Raw genomic sequence first — 12315 nt, 5'->3', positions numbered from 1 at the left:
TCCAGCCCAGTAACAGCTTAGCACTCACAGAAAAATCACTTAAGCTTCAAGTTTAGGATTTGAACCCACATGAGACCTACGCTTCAGCTTTTCTGTGCAGCCATAGAAACTGAGCATGAATTTATCTGAAACAAACCCTTATAATCTCATGTAATCACACAATCCCAGGAACTGGGGGTTAATGTCATGGCACTTATAATAGAGCCACACGAGATGGCAACACCGGTGGTGCAGGAGGAACCTGCAGCTCGACACACGGGTTCTGGGCAGCTTTCTGCCCGCGAACAGGGCAGGGTGCTGGCTCCCCGCTACGCTCCTGCCTCTCTCCCAGCCCCAGCTCCCGCTGCCTTTCTGGGAGCTGCAGATTTCCAGCAGCAACTTTGTATATTATGGGATCAGCAGGGCTGCCCTGCTCAGCCTCAGGCTGCAACCCCCAGCTGCACACCCCAGCTGGTAGGAGATTGTGCTGCAAGGTACAGAGACACCAGGAGATCTCCAGTGGCCTGGAGCCTGGGAGCAGCTGCAGGAGTAGAAAGGTCTTAGAAGCCGGGCTTCTGCACAGACTGCACCGGGGGGAGATGGGACACAGACAAAGAATGATGCTTTACTTACACTGCCATCCTGCAAGCTGAGGGAAGGTGAGGAGTTACAGGCATGAGGTTCTGGAGGCTGAGAAACATGAGAGGGAGAACTGGGAAACATTCCCAGAGAAGGAAAACTCCCTCCCTGTGGCAGCTGTCATATCACATGCACATGCACAAAGCCCTTTTCCAAATGACCTTGCCCTACCAGTAGCATCCGTAAGTTCTGCTCACTGGGGTTTGTTCCCAGCCATTTCTGAGTGTAGTGGCCAAGCAGGTCTGCACTGAGATCCAGGTGTGCCAAGAGTTGCCACTTCCCAGAACAAGGCATTTTTCCTTGCCCTGTAAGGCAGCTCCATTTTCAGGGGGTAGATAACACTTACAATGTCCTCCCAGCTCAGCAGTAGGTCAGGCCATGCTCACGACACTTTTTTTCCCCTCCAAGATTCCCAGTGTCTGATTCCTGCTTTCCTGACTGGAGGTCTCCACCACCACGGTCTGCAGCTTGTGCACGACCGAGGAGTGCTGAAGGCATCGCACTGTCTGCACCAGGCAGCGAGAGCAATGGCTTGGGGGTGCACAAGAAACACGTCCAGACTTAGCTGCAATAACACTGAGGTTCCACCAGTCCTTCCACCCCATAAACCACAACAGCTGCAAGCAAACCCTCTCCAACCTCCACAGATTCTCATGGCCTGAACAACCCTTGTCTGCAGGCCGCAGGCCACATGGCCACCAACCACAAGCATGTGCCTGGGCACAGGGAGGCACGCTGCGTCCTCCCCAGCCCGCTGCACCCAGTGGGAGCATTCTTCTGAGCTGGGATCACCACGAAGCCAACAATGGTTTGGTTGCGACAAAACCACAGTGTTGTTCATGGCCCCAGGAACCGTGCTGACGGCGCAGCCAGGAACAAGGAGCTTCTGTCTCCTGAGCGCCCTGAGCTCTCACATCACACACGGCTCTCGGGACTGGCAGCCAGGGAGGAATTCCAGCCAGGAGGCCACGCCTGGGAACGCAGAGAGCAGATTGGGAAAAGAAACCCAGAAGGGAAGGTCTTGGCTACAGAGAGCACTGTGTGGCCAGCGCTACGGCTTCCAAAGCGCTGAAGGTTTGATGGGTCTCAGACTCGGCCTCCTCTGCCCCTCCTAGAGATGCTCATCTTGGCTCCTCTTCCACCCAGAGGCACCAAAGCAGAAGCCATGAGCCAAGGACAGGCTTGTGCCACACAGACGTGCTGCAGGGCACACCCAGAGGCCCAGGTTGGTCCATGTGCAAGCCTCCAAAGATGGCCAGGCCAAACCTTATTTTGCCTCTGCCCTTTCTCATTTCCCCCCTCCCTTTCCACGCAGGCCCTGGAAGTGCCCAGTATAAGCTCCGACCTGCTCCTCCAGCAAGAAACCTGATGTACAACAGCCTTGAGAGAGAAACACAGCACACGGGACATCTCACATGCTGCATGCAGTGGAGCTCAGCAGAGAAACACACACCTTCACCCTTTCAAAATATAGCCCAAAACCAAAGTGTCTTCTGCCACCAGCAGAAAGGGAAACACAGCTGTGGGGTGCCCCAAGCCGGCCCCACCTCACAGACCAGCCCTCCTTTGTCATGCCTTGACACCAGAAAAGACAAAAAGTCACCAAGCGGTGCCATCAGGCACAGCCTGACCTCTCCGAGTTGCTGCTGCGTTGAGCACGTGCCTGCCAGCAAGGGGGCCAGGCAAGAGCCAAGGCACGTGCCCTGCTTTCTGCGGGGTTTCTCCTTTGTCTCGGGGCGGCTGCAGCCCAGGAGCTGAATTGTGAGGGAAGAGCTGTGGCTGAGCACCAGCGGTGAGGGAGCCATGTCCTACTTCTGCCTTTGTTAAAGGAGATTTCTAGCCTGCAGGGCTGAAGCCGGTCTCTGAGAAGAGGAGAGAAAACACATTAATTCATGGCTTTAGGTATAAACCCACAGAAGGCAAAATCTACCCCTAGGCAGCTGGCCAGAGAAGAGAAAACCTCCCTGAGATCAGGGCATCAGCCTTGGAGGGGGTAAAGGCCTCACGCTGCACCCCCCCACCACACCCCCGTCCAGGGAGCACGGAGCCGCTGCAGCCCCGGCAGCGCTCGGGGCCTGGCAGGGACGGGCAGAGCTCGGCCACGCGGAGCCCAGCGCTGCGAGCATGAGGATGGGCGAGGAGAGAACAGATCAGAGATGGAGGCAGGGAGAGGAAATTCTGCCCTTGGCTAAATTTACACCGTCCTGGCTGGGCTCCAGGGACAGCAACCAGCCCCCAGCCCCCACTGCGAGCTCCCAGCTCGGTTCCTGCCTTCTCCTCTCTCACTGCATGGCAAATCGGTGCTGGCTGTGGACAGGTAGATCCCTCGGGTGTCATGAGGCTTAGACTCTGCTGCTCCAACAGCAGCAGCGCAGCACAACCACCCCGAGGCTCCTGCTGACCTGAGCCAAGAGAAAACACCTGGCTGATCTCAACTCTGAGGATTAACTAAACCTTGAGCTTGTAAGCGAGGCTCTAAGTGGTCACTGGCAGCATCAGAGCCCTGACACTTCAGTCAGGCTTCATTCTTTGATGCTCTGGAAAAAAGCAAGCAGCCAGCTGAGCAGAGCTCTGCCGAAATCCCCAAACACGGGATTATTCCCCTGCACATGCCGGGCCGCGAGCACAATCAACACAGCAACCAAATCTCCTGTGTTTTCTTTTACCTCCTCCACAGGTCAAGTTTTAATTTCCGCTGAAGGATCACTGCTGTTTTTCCACATAATCCCTCCCGAAATCTATTAAATTGCATTTTAATGGTATTTGTGCTCCCTGCTCCCACCTGAAGCACCTCAGGCTCCCCAGGCGGCCCTGTGTGACTCACCAGGTGCCTCCGCTTCCAGCTCTGAAAAAGGACCAGGGCCCATAAATTCCCTCCCACTTCTTTCAACTTGTGACTCCCTCTGGAGCGAGCTGACAGCTCTTGTCACACCCAGCTCCTCTGCTCTTCATTTAGGGTGATCTGTGAAACGTAAGAGCTTGGACAGGCACGGTCCCTGGCTGGAACTTTTCCACAAAACGCTCCGTTACCAGCCTCTGAGGAGAAGCAGAGGAAAAGCCCCTTGCAGGCAGTCTCCCTGCTGCGGTACCGACACGATCCACGCGAGGGAGAAGCCGGCCAGCAGAAGGCAGCTCTGCTGGGGTCTGCCTGCCCTGGGTGTCGCAGCCGGCAGGAGCAGGGAGCTCCCACTGCGGCTGCCCCTGACCGGGGCTGAAATCAGGCCGTGGAGCAGACCCGCAGCCCTCGTTGCCCCTGCCCCAGGTAGGGTCGCAGGCAGCAGCACCTCCAGCTGGGGGCACACTCCAAACTGTAGCAAAGGATGGGAATTTCCAAAGCTGGGCTGCTCAGACCGGAGGAGAAAGCAGGTGGTGCAGGAAGGGCTGCAGCAGCTCCTCAGCTCTCCCCTGCTCCAGCCACGAATCGGGCTTCAATGGATCCCCTCCCTCCCACCTCGAAGCCACGGCTGGCAAAGGCAGAGAGGCGGCACGGAGCCCTGCCAGCCCTGGAGAGCCAGGAACAAGCACGCCTGGGAGAAAACCAGGTACACATCGTCCCAGGGCACAGACATTGGCTGGGCTGGCAGCTCTCTGGAGAGACAGGGTGGGAAACAAAGGTGACTTATGCTCAGAAATAGCAAGGCACTGCTTCTGCAGCTCTCAAGTTGTCCGCCCCAAGGCCAAGAGCATCAGCAGCTTTGGAAGCTGTCGATGCACATTTATGTGCTTGAACAGCAAAAGGGTAGGGAGAGGACCCTACAGGAGGTCCACTTTCAACTTGCAGGCAGTGCTCCCAGTCCTGCATCCTTACTCAGAGAAGTCCCGCTGAAATAGAGACATCTGCTCACGTGATTAGGGGATGCAGGATCAGGCCTGCCTGCCAAAGAGGCTGAATCCTGAACCAGAGAGGGTGTCAGGGCCTCTGAGCATCATGAGACGCTCCTGCCTGGCCCAACAGGGCATCAGCAGGGAAGGCAGTCCCAGCTGGGGCAGCACGGCACGCCAGGCAGGGATCAGGCAGGGGACAAACATTGCTGGAAAAAGCATTACCCAGGCGGGGATGCTCCTGGTTCATCCCCGGTACGCCCATCTCGGGGATACTCCCAGCTCTTCAAGGAGGTCTTGAACACGCTGCCTTTCCTGCAGGCTCCCAAAACAGCACTGGGAGAACACAAGCCAACTATCTTTGGGCCAGTGCCCAACCCCTGTCTGGGTCTCCCAGCTACAATTAACATAACTTTAGGAGTAGCTGATGCCCACAAGAGAGGAGGATGAGCCCACTCTTAGCTCACCAGATCATTTTTAATTCCATTACATTAGTAAAGGGAGAAAAGGCAGTGCTTGGAAATAACCTTCAGTCGTGGAAGGCACACAGCAAGAGGAAGGCCAGCCCCAGCCTGTGGGAGCAACCACCCCCAAAAAGCACCGCAGCCTGCAGCCTTCAAGGGCAGACAGACTGCAGTGTGCCATGGCAAGGAGGGAGAGCACCTCCTCCTTCCCAGGGGGGCTCCCGGGGGTCTCCCCCCAGCCCCCAGCCCCCCTGGCTCCAGCCTCCCCCCTCCCCCTGCTGTCCCCCCAGGACTCCCCATTTCCCAGCCCACATCAGCCTGCCCCGGGCTGGGCCCTGCGTCAGGACTAAGGTTTGTCTTTGCAGATGGATAATTAGATTCCCTTTCCATTTCCTTTTCCTCCTGATGGTTTCTCTGCCTGGCAATTTCCCCACAGCCCTGCATGATCCAGCAGCATTAGTCAGAGGGAAATTCTGCTCCCTTCCTCCCCTGGATGTTTCTTCTGGTTCAATATAAACAACAGAGCGAACTGCGCAACAGTTGGAGCATTTCACTGCAGAAGCATTTGTCCTTTTCAGCCTGGCAAACGCGGCTTTCCCTCCCACACCTGCACCCTGCTCCTTCTCCCCGAGTGGCACGGAAAATGACTGATTACAACCCGTGTGATGGTGTTGGCAATTGGAAGCAATCAGCTAATCAGCGGGAATAAGCAACAAGCGAGGCCGGGGTTGCAGCGCTCCTCGGTTTCTGAGCAGTGGCACAAAACAACTCCTTCAGGGCAGGCACGGGAGGCACACCTGCTTGTCAGCAGAGCTGTGAGATGTGCTCGGGAGAGGATCACAGCACACGACAGCAGGAAACAAAAAGCTGAAGAGATGGAGGAACCCTGAAAACTGGGGAAACCACTGGGTAAAGCAGCACAGCTTGCTCGCAGCTCTCCGAGCACCCACTGAGATTCTGACGGAGCACACAGGACGCCTGCCCTGCCCTGCCCTGCCACCACGCAGCTCTCCGGGAGGCAGTGCTGCTGCCTGAAGCCCTGATGTTTGCTAAAGCATCCCCAGGACCCGCAGAGAGGCACAGACACAACACCTCTGCCCCACAGAGGACAACAGAGAGCAGAGCTGCCCTGCTGGGATTTACAGCTCCCCGCAGATCCCCGGCACCAGAGCGCACAGAGGCAGGCAGTCGGCTGCACGAGAGAAGAGAAGGTCGGGGCTGCAAAGCAGCAGTGCCTGTGCTAGGTCCACGCTTTAAAGACAGTCACATTGACAGCCCGAGGCTTCCTCAGCTCCAGCCCCAATGGACACAGGCTGGGAACAGGGTTGTTCCCTTCCCTGGCTGCCACCCACAGCTGCATGGCCACCCCGTGCCCCCCGCAGGTCCCTGCACCCCACCAGGCTGCAGCTCGGGACGATGCCATCAGAATAACCACAAGGGGAACAAGGAGATGCTGTCCCACACCTGCTGTCCCCTTCTTCCCCGTCACCTTGCTCCAGCAGGCACTAAGCTTGGATGCACCTCTGTGGCACACATCACCGCTCCTCTGCCCTGCAGCGTGCCTGGAGATTTACACATTGTTAAACGTGGAGATGGGAGAAAATGTCAAGTCACGGAAAATCTAAATCAAACCGTGCTGTCTGTCAGAGAGAATTTAAGGAAAGTTTCTTCCAGCCTTAAGAGTAGTAGGCAGGGACTGCTGAGCATTGCTTCTCCTTCCCAGAGATGCTGACCGCTAGGGAAAAATATGAGGAGTTAGCCTGAGTGCAGTGAGACGGAGCAGAAGGCTCTCTGCCCGAACCTGAGCAGAGATCGTGCTGGGTAGGGGAGCACTCCCCACGCCCTGCCATCACGCAGTGAAGCGAGGTGTGAGGCTCGCAGTCGGGATGCCTGTTTGGAGGCTGCACCAAGCCTGACAGACGCCGACAAGGTCCGGGTGGCTCTGTGGTACCCCGCTGAGCACCCTGCCCGGGGCTGCCAGGGGAGGCACCGCCACGGGGAGGGCAGCTCAGCAGCACGGCCAGATTCCTGCTGACCCCTGAGATGGCCCCGTCTGTTCCCACCTACGTGCAGGCTCGCAGGGGCAGCTGCAACAGACCCCAGAGATATCACTCTCCTGAGCGGACAGGGACCGAGCAGCCAGTCTGTCTGTCTGTCTGTCTCCCCAGAGCAACCTCACACATCCCTCTGTGCCAAGGCACACCTGGGACGCCCGGCAGCCCTCCCAGTTTGGTTTTGCTCTCAGGCTCTGCCACCCACCCACCCAGGCCACCTCCCTGCAGGCACCGAGGCCTTGCTCCCAGCACCCAGCACAACTGCACGAGGCACTCGGTGTCCTGCAGAGAGCAGGGGCTGACCAAGCTGTTCCCGCATCTCCTGCTCTGCCCCCTACAAAGCCCAAAAGAATCTGCCACTGATGAACCAGGATCCCCAAAATTAACAGCTCAGAGCAGAGTGGTGATAAAAACAGCAGTGAGTGGCACAGGGATGAAAACAGAATCAGTAGGAGGGAAGGGAGAAAAACTGCGTGCAGGGAAGCTTTGGCCCTGTCTGGCAGCTGAGCTGCAGGAGGACTCTGCCTCCTCCTTTTACCGTTTCCACCTGCTTCAGGAGAGAGCACCAGTCCTCTTGCTCAACGCATCTCATGCTTTGAAACAGATTGCTTAATTCTTGGCAAATTGGGTTCAGCAACTATCCTTTTCCTGTGGTTACTGCTTCCTCTCTGAGCACACAGCATTTTCTGGAGCCAGCAGAGACCTCGTGCTCCTCAGCCTGCCCGCCCAGGCCCCGTGACTGCCCTCAGCCGTTCCTCCCTTTGGAAGAGCCGTGTCTGCGGCGGACTGGCCATCACGGCAGGGCACGCTCTAAGCTCTCCTTTCCTTCTCAACAAAACCTCCAGAGTCTCGCTCAGAGGCAGCAGAACGGAGCTTTCTGGGGGAGCAGCTCTCCTTGGTCGGGAAGGACGAAACGCCAGGGCCACAGCATGAGCACCGCGGGCAGCAGCAGCGCTCTGTGAGGCCGCAGCAGTGACAACTGCTGGACAAAACGACCCAGAATCAAAGCCACGGAGCATCCAGCACAGCTTCACGGAGGGGATCCTTCCCAACGGGATCTTGTCCCACCGTCTCAAGCCCACCGCCAGCTCTCAGCCCACTTGTGGTGGTTTCGTGTACCAGCTGCTGACTGCAGGAGATGGGCAGCTCTCAACGCCCTGGCAAGTGCCTCCTGCAGCCACGGCCATGCCAAACTGTGCGCCAGCGCCACACCAAAGCTGCAAGCAGCAATGGGAGGGCAGCCAGGGGAGAGGACCCCAGGGGCAGGCATCAGGTCCCCATGCAGCAGCCCGCAGGGCCCTGAACGTGGCACTGGGCAGCCTGGCTGCTGAACACCAACACGAGAGGCCAGCAGCCCCAGGAGCGAGGGCAGAGCGCGGGGCCGTGCCAGCAGGCAGCGCCCTGCCTTAGCACCGCAGCCCCAGAGCCGACAAACCTCGTGCTGCCGGCAGCGCCTGCTACAAAAGCTCCTTTGTTCCTGCCACGCGAGCCCGGCCCAGGCTGCCGCCCGGACACACCGCCTGCATTGTGCCCTCCTGACACGGGCGGCTGGCAGGGCGCGGGGGCTGCTCTCTGGCTGCTGCTGGGGCTGGCTCACGGGGTGCCGGGGGGCTGAGCCCAGGCAGGCAGCGAGCACCAGCACTGCAGGGCCTCTGTCAGCAGCAGCACAAGCCTCCCTCGGGGCTCTGCTGACCCGAAGCCCTTGTCACAGGCACGCAGAGCTCCTCTGCCCCCCGGCTGGCCGCACTCACCTGCCACTGCACGGGCAGAGCTGGGGGGTGCTGAGCAGAGGGCACAAAGGGGGCGTTTTAAAGCACAACCCCCGCTTGCCCATGCTCCTTCAGGTTGCTCCATCACGCACGGGCACGGAGACCTGTCTCAGGCAGGAAGGAGGAAAACAGGACCGTGAGCTGCCATCCCCACAGCGACACTGCGGGATCTGCTTCCAGCCCCTGCTCCCACCCAGTGCAAGAGGGGCAGGAGGGGAGGGGGAAGGCTTTTGCTGGATCCCAAGAAGGGTTAAATTCTCTCTATTCAGCAATGGTGGGAGGGAATTTATCTCCAGGCAGGAGCCTTGATACCACCTGGGATGAAGCCAAGAGAAAAGCAAATTCCTCCAGTGAACTTATCCCCCTCCAGTGCTGCCTACCCAGCCACAGGGAGTTTCCTCTGCAGCCACGCAGCCACAGAGACACAGCACTGTTTTTATTTTCCCAGCCGCAGTCTGCCACAGCCCAGCATCTCTTCGCTGGAGCTGGAGCCAGCAGACAACTAGGCTTAAGGGGAAGCGGCTGGACTCCCCCGCAGGACTGGCGAGCCGGCGCTGCGAGGCTGCTGTTCCTGGAGCACTCGGTCCCTCGCTGCAGGAGGAGCTGCGCTTGGCAGGGCAGCCCCAGCAGCCGGGGTGGAGCTGGCCTCGCCTCGCCGGACACCGGCACGGTCCAAGGACTTCAGGCTCCAACTGTGCAAGAGAAAATCCCGGCTGTCTCAGGGGAGCAGACGTCAGGGCAGGAGGAAGAAGGGCACTTTTCTGTGTCAGGAAGGAGAATCCTGCTGTAGTCTCCACAAGCAGTGGCTGCCTGTGCTCTCCTCAGCTCCCCAGCACCACCTGGGACCTGGTGGTGACCGCTCAGCTGGCTGCCCCCACCCCGTGCTCTGCAGGACGGGGCCGAGCTCTTCACCAGGAGCTGCCCTGATACATGGTATTTCTAGCTGGGCCTCTTCTCCAACTGTCTTCGGACTCTATGCTGTCATCTCTTCCTTCCAGAATGACAAAACACCCCACAGCCATCCCCAGCTCCCAGCACACTCGCACCCCGTGCCACAGCCCAGCACCAGCTACATCCCTGCCCCAAGCAGCAGGGCAGCTCGGTGCCAAGAAGCCCAAAATCCTGGCAAACGGGGTGAGATGCCAGGACCTCACAGGGAGAGGTCCTCAGGAGAGGAGGGGCTGGGGGCTGGCGTGCTGTGGGATGTGAGATCCTACCCCCTACATGCCAAGAGCCCTCCGCTGAGCGGGGAGCACCGGGCTCTCCCCAGACACTCAGTCTCCCGTCTGCAATGTTCAAAGAGCGATGGAAGCTGTGGTCGGAGCTCCAAACACCGCTCCACCTCAGAGCTGGAGACGGATGAGGTCACCTCCAGGCTGAAATCACTTCCTTTCTCAAGCTGCTCAGAAAACTGTGCCACAGAACGAAAAGAGTGGGATGGGTGGGGAGGGAAACCCAAATCAGCAGAGCATGTTCCCCATTAAGAGCTCAACACTTCATTAATCTCTGCCTCCCCGTCAGCTGCCACCCGAACCCCCCAGCTCCCCTCCCTCCTTCCCCTGCAGGAAGGAGCCTGGCAGGGGCCGCTCTGAGTTAAAGCCGGGCATGGCACAAGCTGCGTGGGTCTGTGCCTGAGCCCCAGCTCCCCAAATTCCACCCTGGCAGGGCACGGAGGATTAATCACAGCCTAGTGCTGCCACAAAGCTCAGCCACACTGCTCCACCTCGTGCCCAGCTCCAAATGCTGACCTGCCCTGCAGCAGCCCAACTCCTCGTCCCCATGCACATGGTGGGAAGTGAGCCGTACTGCTAACGAAGCCATCCGCACCGAGCACAAAGTCCTGCAGACTCTCCAGCACAGCCCCATTCTCCAGTGTCCATGGAGAACACACGGCCAGACTCGATCCCAGAACAGGTCTGTGCTGGGAACCTGGGCAGCGAGCACAGCACAGGCTGATCCCAACTCGTTTTAGAGGAGGTGGCAGACACGAGCAGCTGAGGATCTACCAGGCTGTAAAACTTCTGTAGGCCTCCAGACAGACAGTGCTGCAGTAAGCTACTGGGACACCACCACGCATGTGAGCTGAGCCACCACGCTGGCTACAGGGACAACTGGACTCTCACTTCACGCCCAGCTCAGGCACCTTGAGGAACCAGGCAGCACGGGGGCATCCTCAGGACAGGAGCCTTGCAACAGCCACGCTTGGCAGCAGCAAGCAGAGGGACTGTTTGGTGGCATCATTTAGAAACACACTGACCACAGATGGATCAGCGTCTCAGCCTTGGAAGTGCTGAGCTTCCCACAGTGCCCAACAGTGCCTCAAGCAGTAACAGCCAGGATACGTCATGGTCACACAGCTCCTTCCTCTAAGGCCATGGTTTTGTCCCCTCACCCCAGAGTTTGCCCTGCAGAGGGAGGCTCTGAGGTTTTGTCAGCCCCTTCCAGAATTCCCCGTCTGCCATTGGGGTGGCAGCCACAACGTGGAAGGGGCCATTTTGTGAGCAAATACCCACGCTGCAAGCCATGTGCTGTTTGGGCCCAAACCAGCTCCAGCCCATGCATGAAAACACACAAGACCTTGGTCCTGAACGTGTGCCACAGCAGTGACCAGCCTAATGCAGCCCTGGGCAGAACTTCTTGCTGCCACAAAGTGATGGAAGCTGCAGTAAGTGCAAATGAGAGAGACGCAAAGGGCACGGTATGTCGTGTGCACAGCTGTGGATCACATGGCACTTATTTTTCGGATTTCCTACAAGCAGATAAAAAGCTGGCACTCAGGACCATTTGCTGGTGTCTCTAGCTCACACAACGTCCCTGGAGCTGAACGGCCAGAGAAGTACAGCATGACTGCTTCTTCCTTTGTTCCATAAACTTCTTCCAGAGCCCAACCCTGGATACCAACCAGCCAAGAAGATGCTGAAAGCTAGAGCTTTCTCCCTTGGGGGCTTCAGCCCTTCTAGAAGCAGTGGGCACCAGAGAAAGAAAACTCTTAAATTCTGGCTCCAGGCACAGAGAGCTGGGCTGTACACGTTGGTCTTCTTCAGCACAGACTAGCAATGAGTACAGTATGGGATGGGCACGTTTTGGTGCAGGAAGCAGCAAGATGTTCCCACCTGGCTGCATTCCCACCAGTTTCTTCCTGCCAGTTCTAGCCTCACATCTGTAACTTGGTAAGATGCCAGCAGAAGCCATCAACATAGCGAGGACCTGGTGGGGAAGCAAATATCCAACAGCCGGGTCACCTCGCTGGGAAGATGAGCAGTTGCAGCCCTCCTACACAGCAGTGCCTGCTGGCTCCCATCAGGAGAGCTCCAGCAGCAGTGAGCCGAGCGTGCTCCACATCCCACTGCCCTGAGGAGCACCAGTGCAAGGCAGAAACATGCCTGAAGTCAAACATTTGGGCTAAGGGCACTCCTGAGGCTCAAAGGAAGCTTCAGTTGCCGTGTGACTGACTCAGCTGCAGAGGAATGGAGCCACTCTTCCACCAAAGCAGCTGCTGTATATCCCTAAAAATCACAGCCTCCAGACAGAAGCTCAGAGGTATCACGTCCCGGGCTTCAGTTCTGCCACCTCTGAGAACCCACGTGG

The 12315-nt window shown here is 58.1% G+C and overlaps 1 protein-coding gene across 2 annotated transcripts in view; it reads right to left on the bottom strand.

Moving 5' to 3' along the window:
• Positions 1 to 12315, bottom strand: part of SEPTIN5 (septin 5) — a 42373-nt gene that overhangs the window by 16526 nt on the left and 13532 nt on the right. The window contains exon 1 of one of the 2 annotated variants that reach the window (XM_082774201.1): positions 7497 to 7508. The exons of the other annotated variant lie outside the window; for it this stretch is intronic. The gene's annotated coding sequence lies outside the window, so the exon portion shown is untranslated. Of the gene's footprint in view, positions 1 to 7496; positions 7509 to 12315 lie in introns of those variants that run through there. 2 annotated transcript variants of the gene reach the window in all.

This window comes from Aythya marila (genome assembly GCF_965140915.1).
Source record: "Aythya marila genome assembly, chromosome: 17".
Lineage (NCBI taxonomy): Eukaryota > Metazoa > Chordata > Aves > Anseriformes > Anatidae > Aythya > Aythya marila.
The sequence above is the reverse complement of the archived record's forward strand: the minus strand, read 5'-3'. Positions and strand labels throughout refer to the sequence as shown.